The 12352-nt window shown below is 35.2% G+C and overlaps 1 pseudogene; it reads right to left on the bottom strand.

The window, feature by feature from the left end:
* Nucleotides 1-3899: 3899 nt before the first annotated feature.
* Nucleotides 3900-4566, bottom strand: LOC144251993 (ras GTPase-activating protein-binding protein 2 pseudogene; annotated as a pseudogene).
* Nucleotides 4567-12352: the final 7786 nt, after the last annotated feature.

Below are 12352 nucleotides of genomic sequence, written 5' to 3'. Positions count from 1 at the left end.
CTCTGACTGCTAGAGATGGTGAGCATTTTTTCATGTACTTGTTGATTGATTGTATGTCCTCCTCTGAGAAGTGTCTGTTCAGGTCCTTGGCCCATTTGTTGATTGGGTTATTTGTTATCTTATTGCTTAATTTTTTGAGTTCTTTGTATATTCTGGATATTAGGGCTCTATCTGAAGTGTGAGGAGTAAAAATTTGTTCCCATGATGTAGGCTCCATATTTACCTCTCTTATTGTTTCTCTTGCTGAGAAAAAACTTTTTAGTTTGAGTAAGTCCCATTTGTTGATTCTAGTTATTAACTCTTGTGCTATGGGTGTCCTATTAAGGAATTTGGAGCCCGACCCCACAATATGTAGATTGGAGCCAACTTTTTCTTCTATCAGACGCAGAGTCTACGATTTGATATCAAGATCCTTGATCTATTTTGAGTTAATTTTTGTGCATGGCAAGAGGAGGGGATTCAGTTTCATTTTGTTGCATATGCATTTCCAGTTTTCCCAACACCATTTGTTGAAGATGCTATCCTTCCTCCATTGCATGCTTTTAGCCCCTTTATCAAATATAAGATAGTTGTAACTTTGTGGATTAGTCTCTGTGTCCTCTATTCTGTACCATTGGTCCCCCCGCCTATTTTGGTACCAGTACCATGCTGTTTTTGTTACTATTGCCCTGTAATATAGTTTGAAATCTGGTATCACTATACCGCCTGATTCACACTTCCTGCTTAGAATTGCTTTTGCTATTCTGGGTCTTTTATTTTTCCATATGAATTTCATGATTGCTTCATCTATTTCTACAAGAAATGCCGTTGGGATTTTGATTGGCATTGCAATAAACCTATAGAGAACTTTGCAATGCCAACACGGTCTATTTTAGAGATGGATCCATGTGCTGCTGAGAAGAAAGTGTATTTGCTTGTTGAATGAAATATTCTATATATGTCAGTTAAGTCTAGGTTATTGATTATTTTATTGAGTTCTATAGTTTCTTTGTCCAGCTTTTGTTTGGAAGATCTAGCTAGTAGTGAGAGGTGTGTTAAAGTTACCCAGAATTATGTGTTGTGGTTTATTTGAACTTGAGAAGAGTTTGCTTGATGAACATAGATGCTCCATTGTTTGGGACATATATATTTATAATTGTTATGTCTTGTTGATGTATGGTTCCCTTAAGGAGTATGCAATGTCTGTATTTATCTCTTTTTATTAACTTTGGCTTGAATTCTACTTTATTTGATATGATTTTTAATAAAGAAAAAATTCTATTTGACCATTTTCTTTTTCTTACTTCTATAGTATTGCATTTGGTTTTTAAAATTATTTTTATTTTTTATTTTTTTGCTGCAGACATCAGTAGTTTATTGTTGGTTTAGTCCAAACACATTCAAAATGGAAACTCAAAAACAATACTTTCCACCCGAAGCAATTAAACTAGGTTCTACTAGCATATAATACTTAACACATTACAGCAATGAAGATGGTAATCCATTGTCTTCTATACCTTCTAAAGCCAAAATGGTAAAGCCAATTTGGTTGCAATAGTGTCATAAGGATAGAATATTATCATTAAAAAATAAAATAAAATCAGAAAATAACAGTGATGATAGATGAATATTTTTACTGCTTCACCGAAAAAGGGACAAAATGTTAAAAGTCCACAGTACTGCAGGTGAACAATCACCATGTAAACTTCTCCATATGATGTTTTAATGTTTCATTTCTGGTATGTAAAAACTGAAGCTGAATGGCTCTTTGCTCTACTTTTCTATTACACTTAACATTTGTCACTTCTTTTGGTGCCAGAACAGTTTTTATGGGTTACAGGGCAATATCCTGGATTGGAAATATATATATATATATATAATGTCTACATATATGTGTGTATGTGTGTGTGTATATGTATATATATGTGTGTGTGTGTGTCTGTGTGTGTGTGTGTATATATATATATATATATATATATATATATATATATATATATCCACTTATTTAAAAGTAGTTTGTATAAAGACTTCAAAACTTCAAAGTAATTTTCTGGTAAGAACTTCAAGTACTATACATTGGAAAGTGTAAAACTGTTTCAAACAAACAAAACAAACAAATAAAATCCTTAAGCCCCCAAAAAAGAAAATCTATGTCCCCCAAATATATGCAATTGTGCAAGACTTTTCCTCCAACATGGAAGACCTCATTTAAGGGGGGGGAGACAAGATTTAATTGTATTCATATTGCCCAGTTCATAACAAACCAAATACATCCATCATTTGCTAGTTTGCTAAATAGCAAACAATTGCATAATTGAGAACCAATTTGCTACTATGTCAAGTGCAGATTTTGTTTTTACTAAGATAGAATGGAGAAGTCTTCCATGCCAACAAGTAGCTTTAAGTGGTTACACACTTATTTACCCCACTTTTTGCCTGAAACATCAGAAACTGGTATGTACTGATTGCTCCAATCATAAAAATTAGATAACCTTGGCTATACTTGTGGTATACTGGAACTTGCTACAAAGACAGAAAATAATCCAGCAGCTACAAATTTTGCCTACAGAATTGTTTAGAGATTCATGTAAAAATAAAAAGATGTCATCCCAGACTTAAATTCAGGAGCCATTAGGGGTCTGACACCAGTTCAAGAATTGTGCAAAATTAATGACAGTTCCCTGCCCCAAAAATAGAAAATGCAAACACTTAAGAGCTGCTGTTCTTTCCTCTTAAAATTGCAGTATCCTCACTTTAGGTTTAATTGCCACATATGGAATCTGACTGCTTTTAAAATGTCACTAAAAATGTACATCAAGTTGACTGACATTCCCAAGAGTTGAAATGATGTTTCAACGTTCACACTTAAGCTAAAAGTCAACTAGAGACACTCAAATAACTGACTTGTTTCTTCCCTCTCCATTCCAAACACACAAGACTCCTTCCCACAAAGAACACAAAAGTTGTTAACTGAAAAACAAGATAAGTAATAAGCATCTATTTTACTGATTTTAAAGATACTGCAATTTTTATACACTTCAATGATTTTTCAACATTTTGCAGCTGTTTGGCTTTGCAGCACAGCAATTCATAATCTATACTGTACAAAATTACCAGCAAGACTGGAATGATGTATTAATAGAAGGCACCATCATGCTTATTAATTACCAGACAACAAAAATACAGGAAAGACAATTTACACTGTACACAGCTTAAAGAAAGAAAAAGGGAGGAGGAGTGTTGTGTTGAGCAGCCAGCCATCCCTGTACTGGAGAGGGGCAGGTAGAAAACTCTTATGGAGCTACTGAATCTGGTCTAATATTCAAGACCATAACATTTGAAGTTCTGACTTGTTATTTAGTTCACAACTAAATGATTTCCTTCTGGAATATTTCTGTAGTCTTGTTAATGTTTAAGAGTACACATGCTGGTCACAGCAAGAAGATAAAATGCCCTCATTCACAAACTATTTTCTACTGGAAAAAAGATGAAAGTTTTTTTTCCCTGTTGCCTCCTTTTGCAGATGTCATTATCAATGAGTTCAGAGTACCCAATAGTGCATTTTGATGAGTGCATAATAAGTTTCTGTTGGTTTGTATTCTGGGGGGGAGCCAAGAAAAAAGTCAAGATTCTCCAGTTGCACAAATTGCACTATTTGTGTTTCCAACATTAATAGGCAGAAACAGTAACACTTAAACAAAATGTGCAGCAGAAGATTTTTTTTTGACTCAAAGGACCTGAATTCAGTGGGCATGTCCTTTTAAGTTCATTTTGTTGTAGATAGTTTTAAGATATGGTCATTTCTCAGTCCTTAATTCCCCAAGTCTAGATTTATAAATTAACAAAGCCAAAAAAAATTAACAAGAATGCAAACACGATGAATAATGTACCACTGCCAAGCCTTTGCCTACAGTGGAGATTCAGCTACGCTGTCCTGTGAAACGGCCTTCCATTTGCCCGGTTCCTCTCCCAGAGCCAAGTTTCTGCGCCAGGCCGCCTCTTGGAGGAGGTCCTCTTCCATCAGGGTCCAGCATCATTCCACCACCTACAATACCACGTGGACCACCAGGACCTCAATCATTGCGCCTAATATCTCTGTGATCATCACCACCACCTCTGGTTTCTTGCTCTCTTGGAGCTGTGGTTTTCTTCTCTTCCACATTTAAACATACCTCCCCTCGAAATATAATGGGTTTTGCAATTAAGATTCTCTGAACTGGTTCAGAGTCCATCAAAAATCACAAAACCAAAATTTGGAAGCTTTCCCCCAACACCCTTGGTATTGATGCTAAGTTCCACAACGTTTCCAAAACGCATAAAGAACTCTTTTAGTTCATTTTCATCAATATCATGTGGCAAGTTACCAACAAAAAGCTGATGACTGTCTGGATAGCGAATTATTCTATGGTTGTCAGAGTCATTCTGCTCTATATCTCCTCTGCCAGGTCTTGGACTTCTGGGAGGAAAACCAGGTGGTTCCCTAGGTCGTTGTTCACGCACACATGGTGGCTGAGATTGAAATTCTGGTTTAGCTTCAACTCTCGGCTTTGGTGGTTCTTGTGGCAGAGACAGTAAACCCATGACCATCACTCAAGGTTGCATGAGCATCCACATGACGAATCTTAGTATGACACTCACTGAAGTTCAGAGATAACACTTTGTGGTGTATATCATTTTGCCCATAAACAGCTTCCTGGGGCTTTCCACTAGCATCTACTCCACCATGAACATAGGAAGAATTCTGACCATAAAACCTCCAACCAACAGCTGCAGTGGGTACTTCGCGCAGAAGTGAGCAGGAGAGTAGCCGAGGATCTGCTGCAGAGGATTCTTCTAGCTGGCTGCCTCCTCCCCAGGACAAACCAGAAGCCTCGGAAGCCAGAGAACCGTGAGATTGCTTCCCTCACAACCACCTCTTCCCAGGCACCAGACGCTGTGGCAAAGGACAATAAACAGGGACGTCCTGCCCCCTTTGCCACCACCCCCTCTTATCTTAAAATTATTTTTGTTTTATTATTATCTCAGTCTTAAAGCAATGAGTATTTATCACTGGCTTCAGTATTTTGGGGAGAAAATTAATCAAAATACATAAATGCATTAATCAGATATGGCCATTTTAAAATCATCCTTTTAAAAATTTCTCTGTATCTGGATTATTTTTCTAATCTCGTGGTTAAATCTGACATGGTTAATTCAGATGTGTAAATCTCAGTAACCAGAAATAATGACATTTTGTTAACTTATAGAAGGACACAGCCTTTTCATTGACAGATCTAAATAAAAGACAAAGGATATCTTGACTAAGAAAAAATTTTTTTTCATTACTACTAGAATTTTTTATTCAATACTGATGATTCAATACTTTTAATGGTTCACCATAAGTATTCATGGAAAATTGTAAATAATCTAAATTACTGTATTTTAAAAACAAAACAAAACTCAATTTTGGGAAAAGTTAATCTTAACACATTTATTTCATAATCCAACCCCCCCTTTTTATTTCTTTTGATTTATAGTAAAGTTCAATTTTAAGTCATTAAGAAAATTTGAATACTGTAGAAACTAGAATGTTAGGTGGTTGATTTGAAATTACAGGAAGATATATGATTCCTAGTCTTATTCATTAGTTATGATGACACTGATATTATAATAACAAAAACAAAAAAGGCAGGTGTTTTTGTGATAATGACTTTAACACCATGGAAGAACTTAAGCCTTGAAAATTCTAGGAGTGTTTAGCCAGGACTACCACATAAACTGCTCCTGTTATATAACATAAAGTTCATTTAAATGTGTTTTAAGATGATGGATATTTTTGTCATTTCTTTGTTAGAGCCAAATATCACAAGTTGAAATATGAATTGAATCAAGGAGATATGAAGCCTCCAAGCTATGAATCTGGTAAGTTAGTTTTAAAAGAAGCTTAAGTAATAAAAAGAAGTTAATGACTAATATTTTTTAGCAACAACATTTATAAATGTAATTTAATTTCTAATCATTTGCAAGTTTTTCTGATCTGCTAATCTGTTGGCACTAATCATTTTGTATCCTGTAGATAATTTCCCACCACCTTCCTTCCTTTTCCTTCTTCCTCTTTCTTTTAGTTCCCTATTTTCTGCTTATGTTCTACACTTATTGGAAAGTTACAGGCTTCATGGGGTAACATGCACCAACATAACCTTGTCTTGCTGGGTCCTTTTAGTATTAATGGAAACTTTGAGATGCACAGTACAAAGTACATGATGCCCTTGACATACTGAGAAAGAGTAGGAACTATGAAGGTAAGTGATTTCTTTTTCAAAGCACAGGGGAATTCCTTAATCCTTTAAACCTGATTTAGTGCCTGCGTGGGGGATGGAGGCCAGATCACTCTGTGTGGTTTGGGCTGGAGGTGAAAAGACCACATGGACACAGATTTTCAGAAAGGAGAGGCCGTGGGGTGGGGGACAGCACGGCTCTGCCACCTCAAGGGTCCTCTTCTGCTCTGGAAGGCAAGAGAGCCAGTGCACCCAGAATCACTTTATTTATAGGGAAAAGACAACAAAGGACTTTTGATAAAATATTCTACATTGAATAAGGCAGGGGATAAGGTTTTAAGGGAGTTGCCCAGTTCCATTGGTAGTGCTCAAGTCCAGAGCTGAGGCAAATTTATTTGCCAGCTGAAGTTCGTGAAGGTCATTTGCTTTGTACAGTGCATGGCGTGTGGTTGTAGTCCACACCCCCTTTACTCAAGGCTGAGAGGGGATGCTCAGCTCATGGGTGGGGGGGTCTGCCACTCTGACTGCTCAGTTTCAGACTGTTTTGGCCTTTCTCATGCACAGAAAATTCTATCCTATAGTCAGAACGTGTTTTAACAGGTGAAACATTTATCTTTTTTATATTATTTCTTCTTTTTCTTTCCCCTTCCTTCCTCTTTACCCACCAAATAATAGAAAGTAGTACTTGTAAACAATATAGGTATAATTCACTTATTAGTAGGTATAAGGGAAAGGGAGAAAAACTGTTCAGAAGTTATCACATGATTTCAGATTAAATTCCTCAAATATCTAAGGATTTTTTTCTTCATATTTCAAGTACTGAAAACTGTAATTTATATCACTTGCTGAAATTTCTACCTATGCTAGGAGCTTTAGAAACTATAATTATTTTATTATTATTTTTAGTTATACATGATAGTAGAATGTATTTTGACTTATCATACATATGTGGAGTATAAATTCCCATTTTTGTGGTTGTACATGATGTGGAGTTACACTGGTCATGTATTCATATATGAACATAGGAAAGTTATTTCTGATTAATTCTGCTGTCTTCCTCATTCCCCCCTCCCTCGTCCCAGTCTGGTTAACCTCCACCAACACCCCCCTCCTTGTGAGTCAGCATCTACTTATCAGAACGTTCAACCTTTGTTTTGGGAGGGATTGGCTTATTTCACTTATCATGATAGCTTCTGGTTCTATCCATTTACCTGCAAATGTTATAATTTCGTTCTTCTTTATACCTGAATAATATTCTACTGTATAAATGTACCACATTTTCTTTATCCATTCATCTATTTAAGGGTACCGGGTTTGTTCCATAGCTTAGATATTGTGATTTGAGCTCTTATAAACATTGATGTGGCCACATCACTATACTATGATTTGAGGAGTACAATAACTGGGTCAAATAGTGGTTACATTCCAAATAGAAACTATAATTCTTAAAATAGTTATTCAGTAAATAAAATATTGTTCTCATGTCATATATGTGTAATTTTAGCTCACAGACTTGGACACATTTTCCAAATTTCCATTAAATGATGGAGTGTAGAACTGAATCCACGTCTACCTGAAAAGAAAACTGATGAGGACTACTTTAATGTCAGAAGGAAGACCAGGAGAGTAGAAATTAACAGAAGAGAGTTCCAAAGGAAGGAATGTTCATCACTGCTGATGAATTAATTCCTAGAGGGCTAAAGAGTATCTGTCAGATTAGTGGCACACAGGTTATTCATTGGGTCACTGAGAACATAATTGGAAGCAGTTAAGAAATAGGTGATGGCAGAATCAAAGATGTCAGTATAAAATGAAGACCAAATGCAGTCAGCGTTTTAGATGCTTAGTTTATGAAAGTGAGGAAGGATTGAAGGGCAACAGCTAAAAGATAACCTGGGGTCAGAGAGTCTGTGTGTAGGTGGTTGGGGAAGGTTCATAAATAAGGAGCCAATAAAAGGGAAAGAGTAGATATACTCAGATTAGGAAGGTATCTGAAGAAATGACTGGGATTGGGTTCTGAACATAACGGCAGACACATTAGAAAGAACATATTTCTTGTTATTATCAAGAGAGAAACATAGAAAGTCATGTAACAGATTGTAAGTTTGAGTTTCACTTTGTATGGTGGGTATTTGAGGGAATGTCCTCTTGTTAGCTTTATGTACGAGAGACATTATCTACAAAGAGTTGATCAGACTTTTAAGAAAAGCAGACAAGGTTTATAATAGTGTTTGTGAAGAGGAAGACAAATTCACTAGGAGTTAGTAGCATTCAGAAAAACTAAGGGTTTGGTTAAGTTGTTTTTTTGTTGCAAAAGTCATTTTTCTTTAAAGAAATTTAAATAATAATATGAAAATTATATCTCTAGTACTCATAATGCCTTTATATAGAACTGTATTTCCATCTAGTATCATTTTTCTCCTCCCTTTAAAACTTCTTTTAACATATTTTGTAATATGGGATGGTGGTAATAATTTTTTTCTGCTTTTGTTTATCTGATAAAGGTTTTATCTTGCTATCATTGTTTCTAATAAGATGTCTGCTATTATGCTTATCTTTGTTCCTCTGTATATAATGTACCCCTTTTGGGGGCTGCTTTTAAGATTTTCATTTTATTATTGGTTCTAAACAAATTTATTTGTTTCTTTTTTTTTTAACTGAGGAATAAACCCAGGGCCTTGCATATGCTAGGGAAATCCTGTACCATTGAACAACATCCCAGCCCTTTTATTTTAAGACAGGGTATCACAAAGTTGCTGAGACTGGCCTTGAATTTAGGATCCTCCTGCCTTGGTCTTCCAAGTACCTGGGATTATAGGCATGTGCCAACATATTGAGCTAAAAATGTTTATTATGATGTTCTGTAAAATAAAATAAAAATGTTTACTACGATGTACTGTAGTTACTTCTCTCCACAGTGTTTCTTAGACTTGGGGTTTAATGAGTTTCTTTGACCAGTGGGTTTACAGTTTTTATGAAATCTGGACCTTTTTAGTCATTATTTCTTCAGATACTGTCTTTATTTTTCCTCCCTGGTTAAAAGCTAGAAACTCATAAAAACTCTTTTATCAAGGCAGTAGCTGGAACAGTCAAAGTTTCATCCATTTGCTTGCCTTCTCTCAAGGATCACTATCTTTTGGAAAACACGGTTTCATTTGTTTTTGTTTGTTTATTGGTGCTAGGAATTAAACCCATGGATGTTTAACCAGAGTCACAACCTGAGCCATTTCCATTGTTTATTTAGAGACAGGGCTTGCCAAGGACCCACTAAATTTCTGAGGCGGATCTCAAACTTGTGATCCTACTACCTGAGTTGCTGAAATCATAGGTTTGTGCCACTATGCCCAGCACATTTGTTGTGTTTCAGGCAGGAGGGTCAATGTAGTCCCTGTTACAGAAACTATACTGGATGTAGCAGTCATATTATCAAGAAATTAAACTATTAGCTACTTTGTTGATTTATTTATTTTGGTACTGGAGATTGAACCCAGGTGTAAATTACCACTGAGCTACATTTCCTGTCATTTTTGTTTTGTTGTGTTTTGTTTTGAGACAGGATCTCACTAACTTACTGAGGTTGGCCTTGAACTTCTGGTCCTTCTGACTTAGCCTCCTGAGTCAACAGGATTATAGGTGTTCTCCATTGTGCCAGAGATACCTTAAAATCCTTACTTTAATATAAAGCTACTTTAAAAATTTCGTAAAGCAAAAATGAATCTGATAGTTGATAATTACTTACTAGAAAGGACTACGACTTGGCCTACCATGTATGAATAAGAGTAGTTTGTCTTTTAAGAGGAAGGAAGTGCATTATTTTTTGACTGGTCTTAACTTACTTTTTATTAAGGCATAATTTTTAAGGTATAATTTCTGTACAGTAAAATTTATCATCCTTAGTGTTTTCACAAACACATAGTCTATAACTATTATTCTTTTTAGTCAACCTTTCCTTCTCCACTAATCTACTGGCAACCACTAAACTATTTTCCATTTTTATATTTTGGCCTTTTCCAGGATCATGAATTTAAGAATCTTATAGAATATAGCCTTTTTTTTGGGGGGGAGGGTGTTGCTGGGGATTGAACTCTGGATCTCATGCATGCTAGGTAAGCAATCTACCACTGAGCAACATCCCTAGCTCAGAATATAGCCTTTTTTGATCTGCTTTAACTCACTCCACATAATGCATTTGTGATTAATCCATGTTGGTTGGGTATCAGTTGTTCATTCCTTGTTCTTATTGAGTCAATGTACCATATTCACACAACATCATTAGCTGCCAAAGTAGTCAGTTGACTATATATGAGGATGGCATAGAAATGATTTAGGCCTCTTCTGATGGGAAATTAAATGACTTCAACATTTCTTTTCACATCTGAAAATTTTAAAATCTTAAAGTATCAGTGTACATGCTCTTACTTAGGAAGTACAGGTTATTCAGTAGACTGAAGGGTATAAATTGTACCATAATTATGTTATGAATAGTTCCTGAATTGCAAAATTTATAGAACAATGTAATTTTTTTGTCTCCATATTTTAGTTGGTGCATTGTATTTATACATACTGATGGGAATTTGTTGTTACATATTTATACATGCTCACAATATAACAATATAATTTGTCTAATATCATTTTCCAGCATTCCCCCTACTCCCATATCATTTTTTCATAAAGTATTGGGACATTATTTTTGCCCTCCCCTGCAAAACACACACACACACACACACACACACACACACACACACACAGACAGTTTGTCAGTATATCCTCTTTGAAGTTATCCCAAAGTAATCTTTCTTTTGGAGTTAAATTAATTTCTTTCCTCCACACTCACCTCCAGTCCACTCTGTTACTATTTTTTTTTTTAATTCTACAGAACTCTCCTGAGTCATTTTAGGAGAAAACAAAACACAAGATATGATTCTTACTTTTATTCACATTTCTCCAGTTTTTTATCATTGTTGTAATAATACATGGAGGAAAGTGCTGGGTTCTAGAGGGAGTCAGGAAGGATTTTTTACACATACAACTGTGTTTCCAAGGAACCTGAAATTATTCTCTAAAACTTGGCTTTTCATCTTTAAGATAGGGATTAACATGATTTTTTTTTAATTCGTAAGAATTGAAACAGAAGGAGCTGGGCTAGTGGCACATGCTTATATTCCCAGCTACTCAAGAGACTGAGGCAGGAGGAGTGCACATTTGGGGCCATCCCCAGTAACTTAGCAAGACCCTGTCCAAAGATTTAAAAATAAATGGGGCTGGGGACATAGCTCAGTGGTAGAGTACCCCTGGATTCAATCCCCAGTACCAATAAATAAATAAATAAATAAATAAATAAATAAATAAATAAAGTATATGTATTTTAACAGAGATTTGGGAACACAATAAGTATGCACTAAATGCTTAATTTTAGAAAATATGAAACAATTTCTTGTTCCCTCTTGTGTCTCCTCTTGAAAATGATTTTATAAAGATCAGCAATTTCTTCATTTGATGAAGGACTGATAAAAAATATGATTTTTTAATATTGTGAAAGTTGAACCATTTTTTCTAGTGTGGAACTTTTTGGTTTAGGTTTCTCATAGAGAAATTCTTTTTATTAATACTTCTGAAAGGATTCAGCTTGTACATAATGATGAATTTAAGCTTTAAAAGTTAAAAGAGGTTTAAAATTCAAAGAATGCCTTTGAAAGAATACTTGAAATTTTCATTTAATAACTTGCAAAGGAAACATATTTGGATTGAGGTTATTTCTTAATATATCTGCTCTTTATAAAATTAGATTTTTGGTCTCATTTCTAAATATTTTGTTCTGGTTATAATGTGATACCTAATACTTATATTTGACTCTCACTGTGTATGACTTGATTGGATAGGTCTTGGTTCTCCAGCAAAATTCTCAGGCTAACTAAAAGTGAAAATGTCTTTATATTCTACTACTCTAAAGGGAATCCAGTAGCATTAATTAATATGTGTTAGAGTTTTGTTATGGAAATTTGAATTAAAAACTTTTTTGGAGTGGGTGTACTGGGGATTGAACTCAGGGGCACTCAACCACTGAGCAAAATCCTCAGCCCTGTTTTGTATTTTATTTAAAGACAGGGTCTCACTGA

This window comes from Urocitellus parryii, unplaced genomic scaffold (genome assembly GCF_045843805.1).
Source record: "Urocitellus parryii isolate mUroPar1 unplaced genomic scaffold, mUroPar1.hap1 Scaffold_35, whole genome shotgun sequence".
NCBI classification, from domain to species: Eukaryota; Metazoa; Chordata; class Mammalia; order Rodentia; family Sciuridae; genus Urocitellus; species Urocitellus parryii.
This window is presented reverse-complemented; position numbering and strand designations above follow the sequence as displayed.